This window comes from Falco cherrug, chromosome 1 (genome assembly GCF_023634085.1).
Source record: "Falco cherrug isolate bFalChe1 chromosome 1, bFalChe1.pri, whole genome shotgun sequence".
Taxonomy (NCBI): Eukaryota; Metazoa; Chordata; class Aves; order Falconiformes; family Falconidae; genus Falco; species Falco cherrug.
Window position 1 is genome coordinate 106,830,121 of NC_073697.1, and position 19,520 is coordinate 106,849,640.

The 19,520-nt window shown below is 50.0% G+C and overlaps 1 long non-coding RNA gene across 4 annotated transcripts in view; it reads left to right on the top strand.

The window, feature by feature from the left end:
• LOC114016029 (uncharacterized) overlaps window positions 1-19,520 on the top strand; it is a 140,915-nt gene that overhangs the window by 78,316 nt on the left and 43,079 nt on the right. Inside the window, exons 1-4 of one of the 4 annotated variants that reach the window (XR_008733116.1) lie at window positions 9,590-9,730; window positions 15,493-15,568; window positions 15,917-16,322; window positions 16,810-16,887. This is a non-coding gene — a long non-coding RNA (uncharacterized LOC114016029). Of the gene's footprint in view, window positions 1-9,588; window positions 9,731-15,492; window positions 15,569-15,916; window positions 16,323-16,809; window positions 16,888-19,520 lie in introns of those variants that run through there. The other 3 variants (XR_008733117.1, XR_008733114.1, XR_008733115.1) reach the window with 3 other exon arrangements.

Genomic DNA, 19,520 nt, shown 5'->3' on the forward strand with positions numbered 1-19,520 from the left:
TCATTGCTAGGCTTCATAGCACCTCCGACACACTCCAGCTGCCAGCAGTATCCAAAATAATCCAAGCAAGAAGTTTATCTGAGCTGCTGTGTTCCCCCCTCCCTGAGAGGATGCTCATAGAGAAAGGCAGAGCTCCTCTGAGCAGGAGTGCCAGCTGGAGAGGAGAAGCCCACTGTATGGCTGACATGCTCCCTGCACCGGTGCTCGGCCGAAGGAAGGGAAGAAGGCAGCTGTGCAAGGGCTAGCGAGGACAGGATGAAGGCCCTCTTGGCAAGGGGTCCCTGGCTGTTGGCCAGATTGGCCCGTTCTTTGACTGACGCAGCACAGCTGGAGTCAAGGACATGATTAACACCAGGACACCCTGCCAGCGGGTTGCTTTAGACAAGGGTCACTGGCCCATGGAGATATGGCTTTGAACTAGGGATATCTGCACCTGGCAGCTCCTCTTCCCACCCACCATGGCTATCTTTCATTGTGGTGCTTCACTCAGAGGGTATGTCGTGTACAAGAGGTCAGATTCTGCTCCTTGCTGCAGAAAACACAGCCGTGTCGATTATTCATTTAACACATTCTTTGGCGGCAGTTGCTCAATTCACTGTGAAACTGGGTGAGAATGCAGAAAACAAAGGAGCTATTGTATAATTCAACTGCATCTCGTCAGTAGAACAGGCTTTAAAAATGGCACTTTCTCTGAGAAAATTCTAACAGGATTATTTTTTCCAATGGCTTAATTAAAAAAAAAATCAAAACCTCAGCATCTTCATTAAATACTTATCGGTGGTAAACCCTAAAGTTTCAATTTCTTGGCTTAAAAGCTTTTACCGGGTGACTGAATGTGGTCAGTGTTTGAACTCAGATGTCTCAGTCAAAATACTCTTCAGGTTTTGGACCACAAGTAATTTCCCAGGTTTGCAGACACTGTGAAAAGTTTGGTTTCCTTTGAAGCCTTTCTACTGAAAAGCTGTTTCATTAGGAAAGTGTCATCCGTCCTTCCCTATTAATATTAGAGACTCTCGGGGTTAATTTTAGCAGCCTGTGTAGTCAGGGGAAAGCAACAGAGGTGTTGTGTGGTGTCCATACCAAATGAACTCCATTAGTCTTGATCCTTCTTTCTTCTTTTCTAAAACAAAGTATAAATATCTACCACCACTGCCTCTTCAAAGGGGAGAAGGATGGGGGTGCCAGGTGAGCAAAACTACAAAAATACTCTATTCCTTGTTGGGCCTTTAATGAAGCATTTACAAGATCAAACAGGAAGAGGTGCCCTCCCACAGCCTTCTTAAAGCTGTAATTAATTGCAAAGTAACTAGCATATAATTGCTTTCCCAAGAGCACCCCAGAGAGCAGGGCAATACCTTGACAAAGGTGCTAGAGCAAGCAAAAGTTAATTAACATTAAGAATTAAGTGGCTAATTGCATTGTTCTGACAGCGCAGCTCACCCTCCCAGCGAGGTGGCATTCAGAGAACGTTTCCTCATGGCGCTGACCTGGGGGCCATTCCTGGCCGTGTCCTTCCACATGGGCTCAACCCACATTGATGTGCCATGTCAGGAGATGCTGGCAGCATTGCAGTGCCAGCGATGATCCAAAGGACCATCTTGCAAATGAGATTCTGCTGGATTTTGGTGGGTCAGTTCCAGCTCTTGGCCCCATGCTGGGGTCCTCCACCTCCACAGGGGACAAGGCAGAGCAGATGCTGTGGCTGCTTCTTAGCCAGCAGTAATATTAATGCAAAGCAATAGCGGTTAAAGTAAAGGGTAGAGGACACACCAGTCACCTCCTCACACAATAACCCTTGCATTTCTGGAGATTCCAAATTTCCATGTAAGCCTTCACCACTTCTAGGTGAATTCAATTAGCCAGAGGGGTCAGGAATGCCAGAGAATTAAAGGATTCAGCTGCCTGCTTTTAACATGGGAGCAGTGCTTCAGTCTCCCCATCTTCAGGACAATGAGAACTGCAATTAGGAGGATCCCAGTTAAGTTCCCAGGGTTGGGAGCATTACACAGATGTGGCTATCACTGCTACACTAATGCGAGCTGGGGTGGGGGCTTAGAGCTAGAAGCAGCCTTTGAGTTTCAGAAGGCATCTGCATGGCCTTAGGAGAAGGGGCGAGTGAGCCCCTTTGCGCGATGACAGCTCCAAGCACTGGCCTCCTGCATGTGGCTGGCTGGTCCATGGGGCAGTGAGCCAGTGTGCAAAAGATGTGGCATCTGTGGAAGGGAGAGCAAGACCAGTGTTTGAGGGAGCAAAGTCATGTGTCTGGGACATGGGTGGCCCGGTGGAGAACCTGACTTGGCATTGCAGAGGCAGACACTACCCATTCTTGTAGGTTTCTGCTGTATGGAGGGCATTTTCAACGCACCACCCGTGCATAAACCTGCTTCTTCTGGCGTGTCCCCCTTGCATGTGCTGAGCAAGAGTGCACACACAGGCTGGCCATGTGCAAGGACCCGTGTAACCATCACATCCAACCCACCTCTGCCTGAAGGGCAACCTATGGAGTAGGGGCTGGGGGGGCTAGCTGTCAGAGGTGTTTTACTCTGGAGACGTCTCTTCTTCATACTGCCCTGGCCAAAGGAGCACTGTATCTGCAAGGGTGTTTTAGCACTCCTGGAAGTCTGCTGGATAGCTGGGCAAGCAGGAGATTTTACCTTTCCGTGCTATTGTGTTTCACTCTGGGTAACAGGATGTGCTTTTCCTTCTGGCTTTGCCAAGCCAAATGCCACGAGCTTAATTGGTCATTTCTATTCCACCAGACTGCAGCTGGTGCAGAGGGGCCTGGGGAGCAGGCTGCAGCTCTCCAACACGACAGGCAGCAAGTGAGATTGAAATTGCTTATGTGTGGGCATGAAAATGTTGGAAAGGCCGTCCTGGTGCGGCTACCACCAAACATTGCTTGTGCTGCCTTGTTCCCACCCTGTCACAGGCTCCGTGATGGAGGTGCAGAAGGAAAATTGCTTGCTGGTCAGGGAGTCCTGAGGTGGGCATGGTCAGGGACCATGGTTGGGATTATCATCTAGAGTTCTTGGGGAGGGCGAGAAGGGCAGCTGCTGAGATTGGCTGTGAGGCAGCATGTGCTGGGAATGGTCTCCTCTCTTCCAAGTGGGACACGCCTGAAGCTGTCCTCCCATCTCCAGATTGGTCTGTGACACTATGGATTGATACTGTGAGATCTGGAAATGGTTTTCCTGTGCTACCTCCACCATGGGGCCAGATCCCCCTTGGTGGAAGGAGGCCAGTAAACAATGTAATCCATGGCTCTTGTCAGGGGGTGCTGTGTGGGTGCAGGCACAGTGCCAGGGCCACTTTGTTTGCTGCAGGGCTTGTGTGAATGCCCAGGCTAGGAGAAAGGTGTGACTTGCCCTGCACTGAGGTACTCTCATCTGACAGCTCCTTCCTTGGAGGCGCTTTAAAAACAAATTGAAACATATTTGCAGAGGATTAGTGAAGCGTGGCCCCAAGCTGATTCCACTGTGGGAGCTGTGTCGGGGGTGTGGCGAGTGCTTTGCTTTGCACAGGTTTTTGTGAAATGTGTTAAGTGAGAGGCAGTTTGGAAGTGGTGTACCCTTTGGGGATGGACAGGAGCTACTTGTTCGTGTGTCACTTCTGGCCTGTGCTGGGACACATTGCCAGGAGACCTGAGGGGATGCAGGGTGGACTGGGATTCACTGTGGTCTTTGGTTGATCAAAGAGCAGCATGTGTTTCGGCAGAGAGTGTGTTGCCTTCCTCCCCTGCCAGTCTGCTCAGCAGAGTTTGCATGGAGCAACTCCATGTCCATGGTGGTGTCGCTTGGTTTTCTAGATAAAACAAAAGCATGAACAAGAAAATAACCTGTGCAGGTGAGAAGCTCTTGGTTGGGAGATGTTGAAAAGGAAATTCATTTTGGTGCCAAATGCAAATGACAGCTCAATGAACTCAGCGCTGCAAACTACTTTCCACTGTTTGTTGTATGCAAAGATACGGACAGACACCCTGCAGCTCCCTTCCAGTCTGTTTCATTCCTGTTCATATTCAGGTCCCTTTGGAAGCAATAATACACCAAGCCCTGGTGCTTCCTATAGCTTGGACTTGCATTCCTGCTGCTGCAGGGACCCCACAAAGGACTGAGCACAGTACGTCACACTAACAGGACTGATCACACAGCATGTCTCATAGCCCTCTCGCAGCATCGCAGGGTCATGAACTGCGAGGAGAGGCTGTGAAAGCTTCATGGCTTTTCTCCCAGATGTGAAAGGCCAAGGCAGCACCAGCTCTGCAGGATTCTGGCAAACAGAGGCTGGATGACTGTGAGACCCACTAAGGGACATGGAGTTTTTTCCACCTAGCAAGGATGTGCGGTGGTCAAGCAGCACACTCAACCTGTGCTTCTTCAAGCCCTCTCCAAAATAAGTGGAGGTGCCTTGCTGGCCACTGGAAAGGTCTTCATCCAAAGCTTGGAGACTTGAGAGCTCCAGATCTGTGAGCAACACTGGGTTTATTTTATTTAAGATCTTGTATGCTTGACTGAGCTTATCCTGCCTGCTCTATATGCTCCCACTGCTTGTAACCAGACAAGCCCCTCTCTGGAGGGCACATCATGCCTCAGCCAGCAAAAATGAAGGTTTTCCCAGTATCATCTTCCTGAGCTTTTCAGTTCTTCATCCATTTTGACCCTTTCTGCTTTCCCCCAGTGTCCCCTGCATTTAAGTGCCTTCTGGATTCCTCAGCTCAGAGATTCAGCCTTTAGTGTGATGGGCTTCCTTCTGTCCAGTCTTTAATTTCTTTTGCTGAGAGTTTACAATCTGGCGTTGGGTGCTAATGAATTTCATCCTCTCCCTGTGACCAGGCCACCTGAAAGCAATAACTTGAAGTGTGGCTTCTCATGGTAAGCACTGTACGTATACAAAGACTACTCAAGACTTTAGGGACTTAATGCTCTTCATAGGACTAGACATATTTTCATGGTCTGAGCATTAGCTCATGAAGGCATGAAGGCAAAGGTGGGGGGAGGAAGAGGCCTGATTCTCCCCTGGTGCCTTGCACCCAACCTGCTGTGTGTTCAGGTGCTGCAGCAGAGAGGAGACGCCACAGTTCCCCTCTCGGGTACCAGGAGGGGTGCTGCTATCTAAGTACAAGCCGTTTGCAGTGAAGAGGGTTTATGAGCCTGTTTCTTAGATAACAGCACTTGCCTTAACCTCTCCCCTGGCTCTTCTCCCTCTGTTATGTTGCTGTTAATTCTGGGGATATTTCTTCATCTCCTGACAGTCCAAATGCAGCAGTGACAGTAATAAACAGAACATTAGCCGTGCTTTGTTAGAGTGAACGAGGTTTCTCTGATAGTCGCCGGAGCTCGACAAGAGGAGTTGCTCTCCCGGGCAACATCTTCATTGTGTATGGCTCCGAGTCATTTCCTCCCACTCAAGAGCCGTGCTCGCCTCCCAAAAGCTAGGTAGAATAGTGACAGCCCCAGTTCACCTGCTTGCTGTGGCAGGGGAGGAACAGACTGATTCTGTGGCAGTGGCCCTATCTGGGTCTGGGGGCAGAGGAGGAGGAGGTGGAGGAGGAAGAAGAGGAGGAGAAATCGGGTGTGATTCCCAGCAAGCCCAAGGGAGCCCTGAGTTGCTATAGCAATAGCTGGGGTGACCAAATCGGGCTGAGTTGGTCCTCACTGTGTGGGAAGAGGTGATGCGAGAAACTCCATCATTCAAGCCAAGGACTTGACAGTGGTTTGCCACCAGCCCTCAGGCTGCTTTTCAATGAACATCCCCAGGACAGTCTCCAAGGGGGCGTGTGGGGTTCAGTTCCCGCTGGATGGCTTTGAAGAGGTTCCTTTAGCCAGGTCCCCAGAAAGGGGCAGTCAGGTCCGTGCTGAGCCAAGATATGTCCTCACACTGACAAACCCTCACCCACTCGGTGTGCTGACACTGAGCTGGGTACAACAGGGGACCCACAGGGATAGCAGGGCATTAAGATTTGGCTCACTGGTGGGACAGCAAAATCTTGAAGCTTGTGTCTCGGTCTCACTCTGCTGCACATAGCTATGAATGCATACGTGCTTGTCTGAGCTGGGGAGACGGGGCAGTGGGATAGGATGGCAGCTGCCGTGCTCCTCGCTCTGCCCTCAGAGGCAGAAAGCGGTGGGTGAGTGTTGCAAAAATATCGCCCCACGGCACGATTCTGCTTGTGCCACCAGAAGGCAGGTGCCTGCCCTCAGACTGGGACAATTTCCCTGGCCCTCTGCCCTTCCCTTCCTAAGCATCCTGTCTGAGCATCCTTCTGCCCTTGCCGTCTCCCAGCCATGTCTTACCCGCCAGCAGCGAGTTAATACTGAAACGAGGATAATAAAGTGTGTCAGGCAGGGAAGGGAGAGGAGGCTGCTCGCTTGTTTGGCCTCTCGCATTCCTGTTTGTGTTTGGGTGTATGTGAAATATCTGCCCAAAGGGGCCTAATGTAGCAGAACACTGGAAATGCTTTCAGGCTGTTAGGTAGCTGCCCAACATGGCATTACCCCAACAGCTAATTAAACTGGTGCCCGTCCCAAAGTGATGAGTTTGCAGGGAGGCTGTGAATCTGAAAGAGATTGATGTTGCATGGCTTATCAATTTTCAATCTCAACACAGCGAGATATTTATCAGGCTGCAGAGAACAAACACTTGTAATATTTAAAGGGGAAAGACTTTAATGGAATCCATTGCAGATCACCAGTTTCTGTTCTCCTGGGCTCATTCCTTCCCTCTTCTTTCAGTCTTTTTTTTTTTTTTTTTAATCTTATTTTCATCTTCTTGGCATACAATAGTCAATGAAGGAAGGAGGTTTTCATTTAAAATTCTTGTTCCCTTCATCTCCTCCACCCTCTTTCCCTTCCTAAAGGTTTATGCATTTATTTGGATAAAAGGTTTTAAACAATAAAGAACTGTCTGCAGTAATTTGTGAAGATAATAGATTATCCTGGGAGGAGGCATAGGTTGAAAAATTTCCTACTGCAGAATTCAGTCCTTGTCATTTAGTTATTTTATTAGGAAAGGAAAAAAAAAGGAGGGCAAGAGAGTAGGAGAGAGAAGAATACAATTACTGGACTGAATTAGTTTCTGGAGTAAATCCTCCCATTTTTATTGAGCAGAATCTGGTCCTTTCATACGCTTGCTCTCAGGTCAGGGCTGTGCAATCAGTACTGAGGGCTGCCAGGTAATTTTACTAAAGCCACCTCAATGGGAAATAGCATGATGGCTCCATCCCCGGGAAGTCAATTGGATATGGTCCTGGATGAAAAATACTCTTAAACCTTTCTCCAAGGAGGCCTAGAGAAAAATTGCCTGATCTACAGGAGCAACCCCAGGCGTGGGATTCAGGCAAGGTCAAGCTAAAATTCATCAGTAGTTCAGAGCTGGACCCAAGTTTGCCATTTAAGAGCTCAGCTTTAGATTACAGGTCTATTCATAACTGCTCATTAGTACACCGCAAAGAGATATTGTAATGAATACGGGCTGGCTAAATCACTAATCAATAGCTAAAGGGTTTAGCTGATTCTTTTCAGCCACAGCTTATAACTGTCTTCAACACCTTCCACTGAGGGCTTTAATAAACACATGCTGCTCCTGTCTAGGACATGCGTCTAAGATTGACTAATCACTTATAAACAACTTGTAAATGGATGGTTAATGAGAACTGCATGAATAATTGCTTTTTTATTTTACTGCCTAACCAGAAAAAATGCAAAATGAGATTTCTTTTTCGGAGTGGCCCAAAATAGAAAGATTTTCAGCTTTTCTCTTGCCATAAAGGAGCTCATGCACGCGAGCCCTCTCCACCTTCACAAAGCCTTTGAGATGAAATAGAAGAGTCTGTGTAATCCAAAATAAAACAGATTTCTGTTTCTTTTGTTTTACACTTATTTTCCTCACTTTTTAAGATATTTTAAAAGTTAAGTTGAGGCAAATGTAATCTTAAAGTAGTGTTTTGAATGGAAATTATTTTTTTTTCCTGTTCTGGGAATAAAAGATCTTCTGGCATAGAGAAGAAAAAGCCCTTTCTATCCTTTATTAAAGATCGCTGAAAGAATCTCAGATCATTGCGTTCTTCAAACACTCCTGTCATTCCTCCTGCAGCTCTGTCACTAGAAGGATGGTATGATTGTGTGGTGGATTGGCCCTGGCTGGATGCCACGTGCCCACCAAGCCCACCAAAGCTGCTCTTTCACACGCCTCCTCAGCTGGGCAAGGGGGCAGAAAGTATAACAGAAGGCTCGTGGGTCAAGACAAGGGCAGGGAGAGATCACTCACCAGTTATCGTCATGGGCAAAACAGACTCAACTCGGGGAAATTAGTTCAAATTATTACCAATCAAATCAGAGTAGGGTAATGAGAAATAAAAACTAAATCTTAAAACATCTTCCCCCCACTGCTCCCTTAGCTTCACTCCTAATTTCCTCTACCGCCTCCACCCCAGCAGCGCAGGGGATGGGGAGTGGGGGCTGCGGTCAGTTCATTACGCGCTGTCTCTGCTGCTCCTTCCTCCTCAGAAGGCAGGACTACTTACACTCTGCGCCTGCTCCAGCGTGGGGCCCTCCCGCAGGGTGCAGCCCCCCAGGCACAGCCAGCCACAGCGTGGGTCTCCGCAGGGTCCCCAGCCCTGCCCCAGCCCGGGCTCCTCTCCCCACGGGCCGTGGGCCCTGCCAGGAGCTGCCCCTGCGCGGGCTCCTCGTGAGTCACGGCTCCTTCGGGCACCCCCTGCCCCGGCGTGGGGTCCTGCCTGGGCTGCGGGGGGGGTGGGGATCTGCTCCCCCGTGGGCTCCATGGGCCGGGGGCACAGCCTGCCTGGCCGGGGGCTGCCCACGGGCTGGGGGGAATGTCTGCTCCGGGGTCTGGAGCCCCCCGCCCCCCCTGCCCTGGCCTGGGGGCTGCAGGGCTGTGCTCTCACATAGTCTCACTCCTCTCCAGCTGCAGTCGCACAGGGTTTTTTCCCCTGTCTTAAATACATTACCCCAGAGGCGCTGCCACCATCCCTGCTGGGCTCAGCCTCAGCCAGCGGTGTGTCCATCCAGGAGCCGGCTGGCATGGGCTCCACTGGACATAGGGGCAGCTTCTGGCATCTTCTCACATAAGCCACCCCTGTAGCCCCCCACTACCAAATCCTTGCCACACAAACCAAATAGAGATTGTAACCCACATATGAAAACTGACCTCCAAGAATATATGCCTGTGGACAATTTGACATTCCCACAGGCTTTCTGGATTTATTGGGTTGGTTGCTGCCTCCTTCCACAGATGGTTCCACCTCGGGAACTCAGAAAGTGGCATGGACTCAATGCAAATAGGATCTGGATCCAGTTTATTTGCACTTGCTCAAACTTCTGTGAGGATGTTTTATTCTTTTTTAATGGTAAATTTGGGTTTGGCTTATAAAACCAATGCCTAATTGAGCAAAAGAAATTCAAGTTTCAAATGCCCTAAAACAAAGTAGTTCACACCAGGTTATAAGCCCATTTTGCATTAAATCAGGTTTTCTCTGTAAATGAGACCTTCACTGTAATTGCTCTGGAGCAGCTTATTCTGATTTCTTTGCCTCTCTGGTTCTGGTAATTTTCCTCCAGCAAAACACTCAGGGCAGGCAAACCACAGAGGAACGCAGGGGATGCTCAGTAGTGCAAGTTTTGCTGGCACAAGCTTCTCCTGTCTTCTACTCCCATCTTACATCTGACCAGCTCCTCACCTGTGTCAGGAGGACCCTACATGGGAAGACTGAGCCCAGGTCAGTATCTCCTCCGATGAGTGACGAGACCTGTGACCTCAGTTTCAGGGGTTGGTTCTCTGAGCAGGAATTTGGGGACTCTGTGCGGGGTGTCTGGTGAATCAAGTGTCTGCAACCACTATACCCTCGTTGTGGTGATGGCAAACGGACAGAAGGCTGGGATAGTGGGGTTGAAAAATGAGTGCTTTTTGATCCCGGTAGGTGCAAAAGCCTTGCCTTGTTAACATGGTGGATTTTGCACAGCTGGACAAACGCAGTCTCACCTTGTATACTGGGAATGGGTTCGCATGGCTTTTTCCCCACAGGAAGGCAACACCATGGTACCTCATGGGCGTGCTCCAGCCCTTGCTCTGTGTAGCCAAATGCATCCCACTGTGCTGGAGCACAGGGAGTGGACCCAGCTCTGAGCACTCAGACACATCTGGGTGCAGGCACATCTGGGCAGCCACATCCCACTCTTGCTCTCACACCCTCCTGCCAGCCCTGCTGCCAGGGCACGGGCCAGGCTGGGCTTTCTCGTGCCATCTGCATCTACTGCCTTACAACCATGACAGCTGCTGGGGGGAGAGATTAAACACAGTAGCTGCTGGAGGTATTCCCAGTTGCAAGGATAAGGAGAAGAGCAAATACTGGAGACAGAGTAATCCGTGTGGTAAACATGACCAGTAAACATCCTCAGCAGAGTTGCACTGGCAAGGTTTCCATTACCAGCCTGTGAATGGTGCTTCTGTATCTGGGCTTGGGGTGGTGGCTCTGGTTACACTTGTATGTGCACCGTGGCATGGACACCCAGGCGATTTGGTGGGTGCAATCTGTAATAATCTAGGGAGGCAAACCTCCTGGAGGCAGCTAAATAAATAAGCCAGTGCAGCGACATCCACCACAGTTTAGTGAGCACAGCTGGTCTCTCAGAAGGAGTTCAGAGATAATTCCACCTCTGCATTGAAGACTTTCGATGACTGTTAATGAATTTAAATGATGGGGATTTTCTTTTCATGCTTCATTGCATATGCTCCTCACATTAAGATGCTAATTAAGAATACATCAGCCCAAGCTGGGAATGATGCGGACACTGAGCAAAGTGGAGCTGAGACAGCGTCTTTGGGGCTACTCAGTGGGACCGTTATTGGAGTCTGATAAATTATTTGCTTCCACCGATCTGCTGGGTACAGGTCCCAGAGTGAACTAAGATTTGCTGTGGCTCTTGTGTCTTAACATCTTGTTTGATCCCACTGGGATATCTGAGGGTAGTGAGGCATGCTTGGGCAAGGAGGGATGCTCGGGCAGCTGGGCTGTTGGCACTAAGCATAGACATGTGCATGAGGAGGGCAGTCATGCTGGGGCCCTCTGTAGCTAAGGGGAGAGGGCTTTTCTCAGGGCACAGCTGAGACAGGGGCACAGAGAACAAATCCCTCAAGGGCCGATGAACACAAGCTCGCCATCACTGGCACGGGAAGTGCCTGAGCTGCAAACAGTTGGAGTTTGTAAAATATTCTGGATGATACCATAACAGGTTTGTGCTTTTCTGCTATTCTTCCTAGGCAGCCAGCTTTGGAGACAGCTGGTCTGGGCCAGTGGCAGTGTTACTTTGTTTTCAGATGCTTGGAAGCAAGTCCTTGACTTCCTTTGCTGGGTTTTTGCTGGAGGTGGCACATGCTTTCAGTTTAGACGGTGCTTTCTAGGTGGCACCAGCTTGGGCCTAATATATCTCACCATCAAGCATCCTGCTTGTAAGGAGAGATTGGCGCTGGGGTGTCTTGATGTTTGGGTGGGAAATCTTCCCCTCTAATGTACCAAACCCTGCTGGGATATCTGAACAGCTGTGGTTGAGAAATTATTTCTAAAACCTGGTCTGAGCTGAAGTCTGTGATCTTTTCTTAAAGTCAAGGGAAGAGTGAGAGAGAAGAAAAGGTTTATATATCATGAAACCTATTAATCTAATCCTAGAACAAACTTACACATTCTAAAATGGATTTGCAGCGCCAATGGAAAAAAATGGATTTTGCAAATCTTAACAATTACTCCTTCCTAAAGAGCTTCTTGCTTTCCAGAGCAGCTTTGTGTTTGGGACAGTTTAGTGAGAGATTGTTCCGGCAGACTGCCCATGGCCTCTCATTATGAGAGGGATTGCAAATGCCAATTTTCAGGCTGAAACTCTGAGCTCAGTCCTGGGAAGCTCTGTCAGCTGTGTGGGGAGATGATTTCTTACACTTAACCGCTTAACTGCTGCTCGACTCTCTAAAGATATAATGACAGAAAATACCTGTAATTGCAAATGATTTTTGAAACAGTGGCAGCACTCTTAATAGCGCTAATTGGGTTCGCAACACCGGGGTTCTATCCACATGCATAGCAAGACTGTGGCTGAAACAGGCAAAGAAGTGGTTTGCCTGAAAATGTGCAGGATTTAGAACTTGGCTTTCATGCCTGTTAGAAGAGGGGCCTGGAAGGACACAGTGACCTGGGTTCATGGAGCATGGGAGAGTTGTGAGATGTGCATAGTCGCCAGCCCAGCCATGCACATACACCCACTGAGCAGGACAGAAGACATTTACTGTCTCCTGAAGGATTCACAGCAATGGAGTCACCATTGCCAAGTCACTGGGAAAGGTAATGAAGACCCTCTCATGTGGAGGGAGCAAACTGGGAGATGGAGAAACAAGGAGGTGTGCAGGTGAGATCTTAGTTTTGGCACAAGTGATCCCTGAGCCTCAAGAGAATACCAGAAGAAAACACCACCCTCCTCAATTATATCCAAGTTTTGGGTATAGTTACGATCTCATATACACTCCTATAAAAGAGAAAAGGCTTGGTTGTGGTGCAGTCACATAAGAGTAGTTTGTTAAAGGTTTTCACAACATGATGACTATTTTTGTGGCATCCATCCAATAACTGTAACAGCAGAAAAAAAGGCTGGCCAGAGGAACGAGAAGCATGTTTTGCAGTGGAGACTCTTGGCTTATTAAGCTTAGCAAAACAGAAGTTGAGTGGGAAGAGGATCACTCCCTCTGTGTATATCACGCTGAATAGCACCATGGAGGGAGAAGGATACAGACACTTAAATATAAAATTGGCATGGGAGAAAATGGGCATAAATACATTTCAGATGGAAATTTTAAGAAGATTCTACTGACAGAGGAGGGAGGTGATTGTCTTTGGCTGTGATGACCCACAAGAGAGATGCAATATAAGTTCTGGGCTCCTGAGCAACACGTGGTACCATACAGTGCCAGAGACAGTGGATGTGGATGGAAGGAAACACACAGTACAGCAGTATCAGCTTCTGCTGGGGAGGTTGTTTATTTCTGCAGTGATGGAAAATCCAGAACCTGGTTGGTGGGGGAGATACAGAGAAACCATACGCATGTGGTTGTGTGTATGACAAATCAAAAGGGACACGATAAATTAGGAAAGGGAAACATTTATTTTCTAGCTTTTGAATGTGTGTCGCACCCAGTTGAGAACAAAATTAATTCATTCATTAAATCCACTTGCTGTGTCAGACGAAGTGGTGGTGCCAGATTACGGGTGGCTGCTGCTTCACCGGGGGAGGCTGACGGCACGGTGGGAAGCAGAGCTGGCCCTTGCCAGTGGGGACAGCCCAGCCTTGCCTTGGGATGAAAGCATGGGGGAAGTTCAGCTGGGAGATGCTCCCAGCCAAGGAACCCCAAGGGGGAATTTTGTCTAAATCAAAGACAAGTTTACTCAGGGGGTTTTGTGCCTTTGCTACACAACAGCACATGGTATCTCAGATTTTCAGCTCCTGTGATGTCTGTAGGAGCTTCCACCTTTTCCCTTCCTGTTTTCAGTCTCCGATGGAGACTGTACCATGTGCTGACTGCTCACGCCCGGTGGTTATTCCCTCTTCAAGGGAGGCTCTTCTAGTTGTGCTGACACAGAACAGCTTTACCAGGGCCTTTTGAACAACAAAGGTGCAAAGCAATGAAGTCAGTGTGAGGAGCCCTGCCAGCTACCCTGGCTCCAAACAGGCCATGTCCCTGTGCACCCCGTTCAGGAGCACAGGCCAGGCACCGCGCAACAGCACGGCCCGTCTGACATCAGCAGCAAACACCATGCTTCAGTGCGCTTTCAGCACTGTAAATTATGCACTGGGCTTCAGAGCACACCTCTCCCAGCCTGAAATATGTGGTGCTTGGCAGTCCTGCCAGCTACCACACATCCCTCCCGCAGCCCCGCTCCCAGCGCAGGCAGGTCCCACGTCCCTGTCCGGGTCCACGTGCCATTGCACTGCCCACCCGGCGCTCACTGTGATCTCATGGCAATCCAAGCTCAGCAGTAGATACTGACATCTTACTGTTCTTTACAGCTTTCTGGAGGTGAGGGACTGGGATTTACTGGTGTACAGATTGCCCTGGGGTGTGATGCATATTGTGTTTATTTGGAGAGTAATGAATTGCACAGATACCTGAAAACTGGTATCTCAAATGTTATTCAAAGGGCAGCTACAAACTCATCTGACTGGACCCAGTATCCCAGCCTTCTCCACAGCTGTATCTGGGCCAGAGCATGAGCTGAAGCAGCCCGAGTGCCACTGACAGATCCTCTCCTGCTGTCAGGAGGTGGCAGGCACTCGCATGCATCCTCGCGCATCATTCTGTAGTGCCTCACCTGGGAGCGGTGGCACCAAGCCAGGGCAACGTGCTGGACAGGACCAGCTCTCAGTGGTGAGACATGTTCAGGAGTCCACCTCCGTGGCCAGGGGCTTCTGCTGCAGCCCCCAGGCTCAGCCTTTCATGCCCACCTGTGGACATGGCACAAGCCACTCCAGCAGCACAACCTCAGGGGTTAATGGGATGCTAAGACAGCACAGCTCCCTGCTAACTAGAGACACCCACTCCTGGATGGATGACAGCTTGCTGGAGCCCAGCGGGGCAGCGGGGGGGGGGTGGGTGGGGGATTGGGGGTGGGGTGGAGCGGGTGGGTGGTGGGGGCTGGATCTGCACAACACAGGCAAAAAGGCATTTTGGAGAGTTTGCAGCTTCCCCTGAGAAAGCCTCTTCCTGTTCAGAAGTTCACATCTGCAAATGGTGGCCTGGTTTTTGCTGTACTTCTGGATTCCTCTCACATGGGAATGGCTGTGAATGATGTTTTCTGTCATCCGTAACTGGCAAGGAGATTCTACCTCATCCTGGCAGATAACGACCTGGCTTAAGTTATTCATGACTTCATCACCCTTTGGCCGGACTACAACAATGCGATCTCCTGGGCTCAGCGCCCCGAGCCAGCCCTGCACTATCTGTCAGTGCTAGGCCCAACAGCTGCTCCTGCCCTTCAGATGTCCAAATCCACACAGGACACCCCTGTCCCCCAGTTCCATGTGCTGAGTGCACCAAGGAAGGGATGGTCCCTGTGCTGGATGGGACCCAGGCTGAAGGAAGAAAATAAGGACTCGATAACTGCTCAGAGCAGTGTAGAGGTTTTGGTTGTGTCCACACTGGGCTCTGAAACTGATCTTGAGTTTTCCCATAACAAGAGTCCAGGACCTATGTGTGGATGGGTAAGACCTTTTACCTCTGTCTGTAGGTCTCATAGAGAGAGCCACTGCAGGCAGCCACGTATCTCCAGGACCTTCTTCATCTCCCATCTTGCTGCCACAGCTCTTTTGTGAGCCTCCTTGCTTTGCATTTGGACATTTGTCACTGCAGGCAGGCAGAGAAGTGGAGCAGAGAGCAGGGGACTGAGCACTCCTTCTCCTCAGCATCACTTGCTTATTAATTGCTGCTTCTCCCTTGGCTCCACAGGACATTTCACCCCTGAAGCAGGAGAGTAATTCCACACTACAACCTCAACAGGATCCTCAGCCACGCTGTGAGGCAGGTACCACTGGTTGTTTTGTTCCCAGCTCTGAATGTGCGCTTGGAGGGAGGGAAAGTGGACGATCTGAGATGAGAAAGGGGCTGTGATTCTTCCTCTCCTCCTTCACCGCTCTCCAGACAATGTATAAGAGAAAACCAATTTGTGCAGAAAAAACAGGAGCAAGGAGATTCAGCACACTTGCAGGGAACAAAACAAACTGAGAAAATAAGGCTATTGAAAAAGTGTCAAGTCGGGAAGAGTGGGAAGATGGGGCAGAGCTATTTATTAATGCACAGAGCTGGAGACTCTGGAAGGTAGACAGGGCCAGCTGGAAGGTCAGTTCTGGATCTTTATGTTTTAATCCTTTAGGTGCAAGATGTTTACTGTGTGAGTTTAGGGAAGCATTCATGGGATGTGGTGACAGCTGGGCAGCAGAGAGGATCATCACAGCGTACAGTCAGTGTGCTCAGGTGTTGCTGAAGGTGGGAGATGCATCTTTCTTGGGCCCTGAAGAAATCCACCTTCTGCCAAGGGACAGCAAAAGTCCTGCCATGAAGAAGACTGCTCTGCTGACACACAAGCAGTCATCACATTTTTGGGGATGAAAGTGGAGCCACACTTCCCTTCCTTTATTCCATGTGGGCTGCAGTCCAAGAGCAAGGCACCCCGCAGACGTGGGTCCCTGCAAAGGGCAAGGAGGTATTGCTGGAGTGACTGACACCTGATTTTGCATTATTGAGTCGGCATCGATCAGCTGTCTCTGCCCATAATAATGGTAATAGAGTCGATGCTAATCAGTCCGTTTGTTTCCAGAGCTGGATGTGGGTGCGTGTGAGTGTATGCCAACAAGGCTGATTTGGGCTGGGAAATTACAGATGGAAATGATGATTAATTCAGCCAGTACATTCCCTTGCACTCCTTGGACACCCCAGAATCACCCTCCAGATTGTGGCACACCAAGCCTTCCCATCTCCCCAGTTTGCATTATAAGAGGAGGCAATGGAGGCCTGGAAATCGGGTGCAGATATGAACTTCCAGACCTTGCCTTCTGTCCCTATTGGTAGCCCAGATTTGGTGCCTTATCTTCTGCCAGTGTTTCCTGATCCTGTAAGCAGAGAGCCACCAGCCCTCTCTGGAGGAACACAAACAAAATCTGTACACTGTGCACAAAATCTGTGCACCATGTGCTGTGGCCACAATGATTTTCATTTATTGCTTCTGTTTCTTTTTCTCCACCCACAATTTGATTTATACACTTGCAGAGGAAGCATCCCTTCTTCCTCTGATCCCACAGGGACGATGGCTGGTCCAGTATGAGACTCTGAGATAATCTTCCTTAGGTAAGTCACTGTCTTTATGCAGTCAGTGTCTGCTCACACAGTCCCTGGCTGAAAGAGCTGTCTCTCTGCTCTGCTCAGTGCAATGGGCTTCTATTATCAGCAGGTTCTATCTGCAAAGCAATTGATAATAACAAATAATTAAAAATGCATTTCTGTTTCAGCAGCCTCTGGGTGCTCTCCCTAGCTAAAACAAGAGCTTGTCAGTGTGAAGGGCCATAGGAAAATGTGTTTTTCTCAGCTGTGAAGTGTTGCTCCTGAACCCTTTTTATTCCATTCTGTGTCCATCTTATCTGTTGCAGTTCTTCAGGTCAGAGGCCATATCTTCTCTGGTTCTGCACCGTGGGGTGCCAAATGCAGGCAGTTTGTTGTTATTTTTCCATGCTGTTTGCTTGCTTGATTGATTTTGGAGCTGAAATGACATGAGGAATGTATTGGAAAGCTCTGTTGCGGCTTTTAACTCTCTGTGTAGACAGCCTTCTTCTGGAATGTGAATGTGGTTTCCTGATTTAGCTTAATCTACTTCCATTTCTAACCTGCTTCCTTGCCTGGAGTCATAGTGTTTGTGAGGGGAGCTATCCTAGGGCAGCACATGCGGACAGCTGGCCTGTGGAGCTCCAGCCTAAAATCCCAGCCTCCGCCCCTGCAGTATTTGTGGTCTGCAGAGGCTGGAGCTGATTCCCAGAGCTGGCAGGGGGATCTGGGGACCGGCAACCAGAACAACTCAGAAGAAGCTAACCCCAGACTCCCTCGTCTTCCCATCCTCCAGCATTTATGTGGCAATTTAGGACATTTATTTATCTGGCGTAGATAAGCTTTTAGAATAAAATAATGTAGGCATTTGCAGAGGTGGAAGTGGCAGTGATGTGGGTAAGGAGGCTGCACAGTGGCTCTCCCCGGGCACATGATACAAGGCAGGCACTGCTGAGCTAAGCGTGGAGCCACAACCCCCCGGGGTGCACCTGCTTCCCCCCTGCGTCCCATCTGCTACCCTGCAAAACCAGTGCGGGGTTCTCTCAGCCGGCCGTGCCACAAGCACGCGGTGACCCAGGGGCTCCAACCTCTCCCTCCACAGCCGAGTCCCCAGAGAGGCAGGTTCCCCCAAAAGGCCGTGTCCCAGCCGAGGGGAGAGCGTGGACACCTCTACACCAGCAAAGGAGCCAGTGCTGCAGGAATCACTGAGCCACTGGGTGTCAGTAGCATCCCACTTCCCAGCTGCTTGTGGATGTGGAGGCCGGAGGATGAGCTCTCCTCCATGGAGAGCAGAGCTCTCCCCAAACACCCGCTCCGGAGAGCAGGTCAGGCTGCACACCCACTCGGGGGAGACAGCTCGCTCCTGTGTTCAGGGGAGGGTGGTACGAGCCCCATCACTAGAATTGCTGGTGGTTGGCTGGGTTTTCCCACCCCGTGGAGGTAGAAGGAGGGATGCTACTGCTCCAGGAGCCGCAGCAATAGACTCTGAGCAGTGGGATACCCTGCGCAGACTTGGCTCCTGGTCAAGTACTGTCTGTTCTGGTCAAGGTGCCTGGTTTTTCACAACCAGGCCCAGAACGCAGGATTTTCTCCCTGCCACCTCTCTTCCCCCTGCAGCTCCAGGGGGGAGCTCTCTTCCCCCTGCTCTGAACCTGTCCCTCCACTGTCTGTGTCACCTCTACCACCCCCCATACCCCTTCTCACCCATTGCCCCAGCTTGAAGGAAGTTTATGGCCCTGTGTGATGGTGCTGGCAACAATTTATTAAAAGGAAGCTTTTTGCAGGGGCAAATCACCTGTGGGGTGACATTTCTGGCTCAAACCAGAAGGAACGAAAAGTCCTGTGTGACAGGACAGCCAGTTAATCCACAATCCTGGCACCCACTTGAGTGGAGCTGTAGCTGCACGTCCATCCTCACTCACAGTCAGAATCTGACCCACTGTTGTCCACGTAATCTGTGAAGACCTGACTAAAGAGCTTCCCCCTGGTGCAGGTGAAGTCCTCTCGCTTTGTCCTGGTGGAGATGTTTAATCTGCTGTTAATAACTCAGCCTTCCTTAGGCTGAAGTGAGGCAGTCTCCACAGCCTGCTGCTCTGACTTCCATCGGCAAGATAAGATACACTTTCTCATGCTTTCCCTCTATCCCCACATAGCCTTGTGAGTCTCGTGTCCTGCTGCATCCATCAGGCTTCCAGGGATGAGAGATCTTTCTTCTGGGTGCACAAAATACTTGAAGACCTCTCAGTTCTCAAACCAGAGGGGAAAATGTTCAAGGTCTTAGAAATTATGCTGCTGTGGGACACCTGCCTGCTGCTGGCCAGCTGGCTGGACACAGGTTCTGCAGCCCATTGGGTTTATTGGCTCACTTGGTCATGGGCAGTGGGATTTCTCCCAGACTGTTCGCTACCTGGAATGCATTTTCTTCATCAAACCCAAACAGGCTGCAACTTGCCCAAAGTCATGTGGGGAAGTGGTGTTCATACCCAGCCCTCTGCCTGTGCTCATGGGAGAGTAAGGACCCCCCACTCCTCCTCCTATCGGCAGGTCCCTGGTTTCCCCAGGGCACCTGGGGGTGAAAATGCCCATTTCTCTGGCCCGCTGATTCCCAGCGATCGCTCTGTAATGCAGTTTCCAGGGCCATTATTTCTTGGCTGCCGATACTG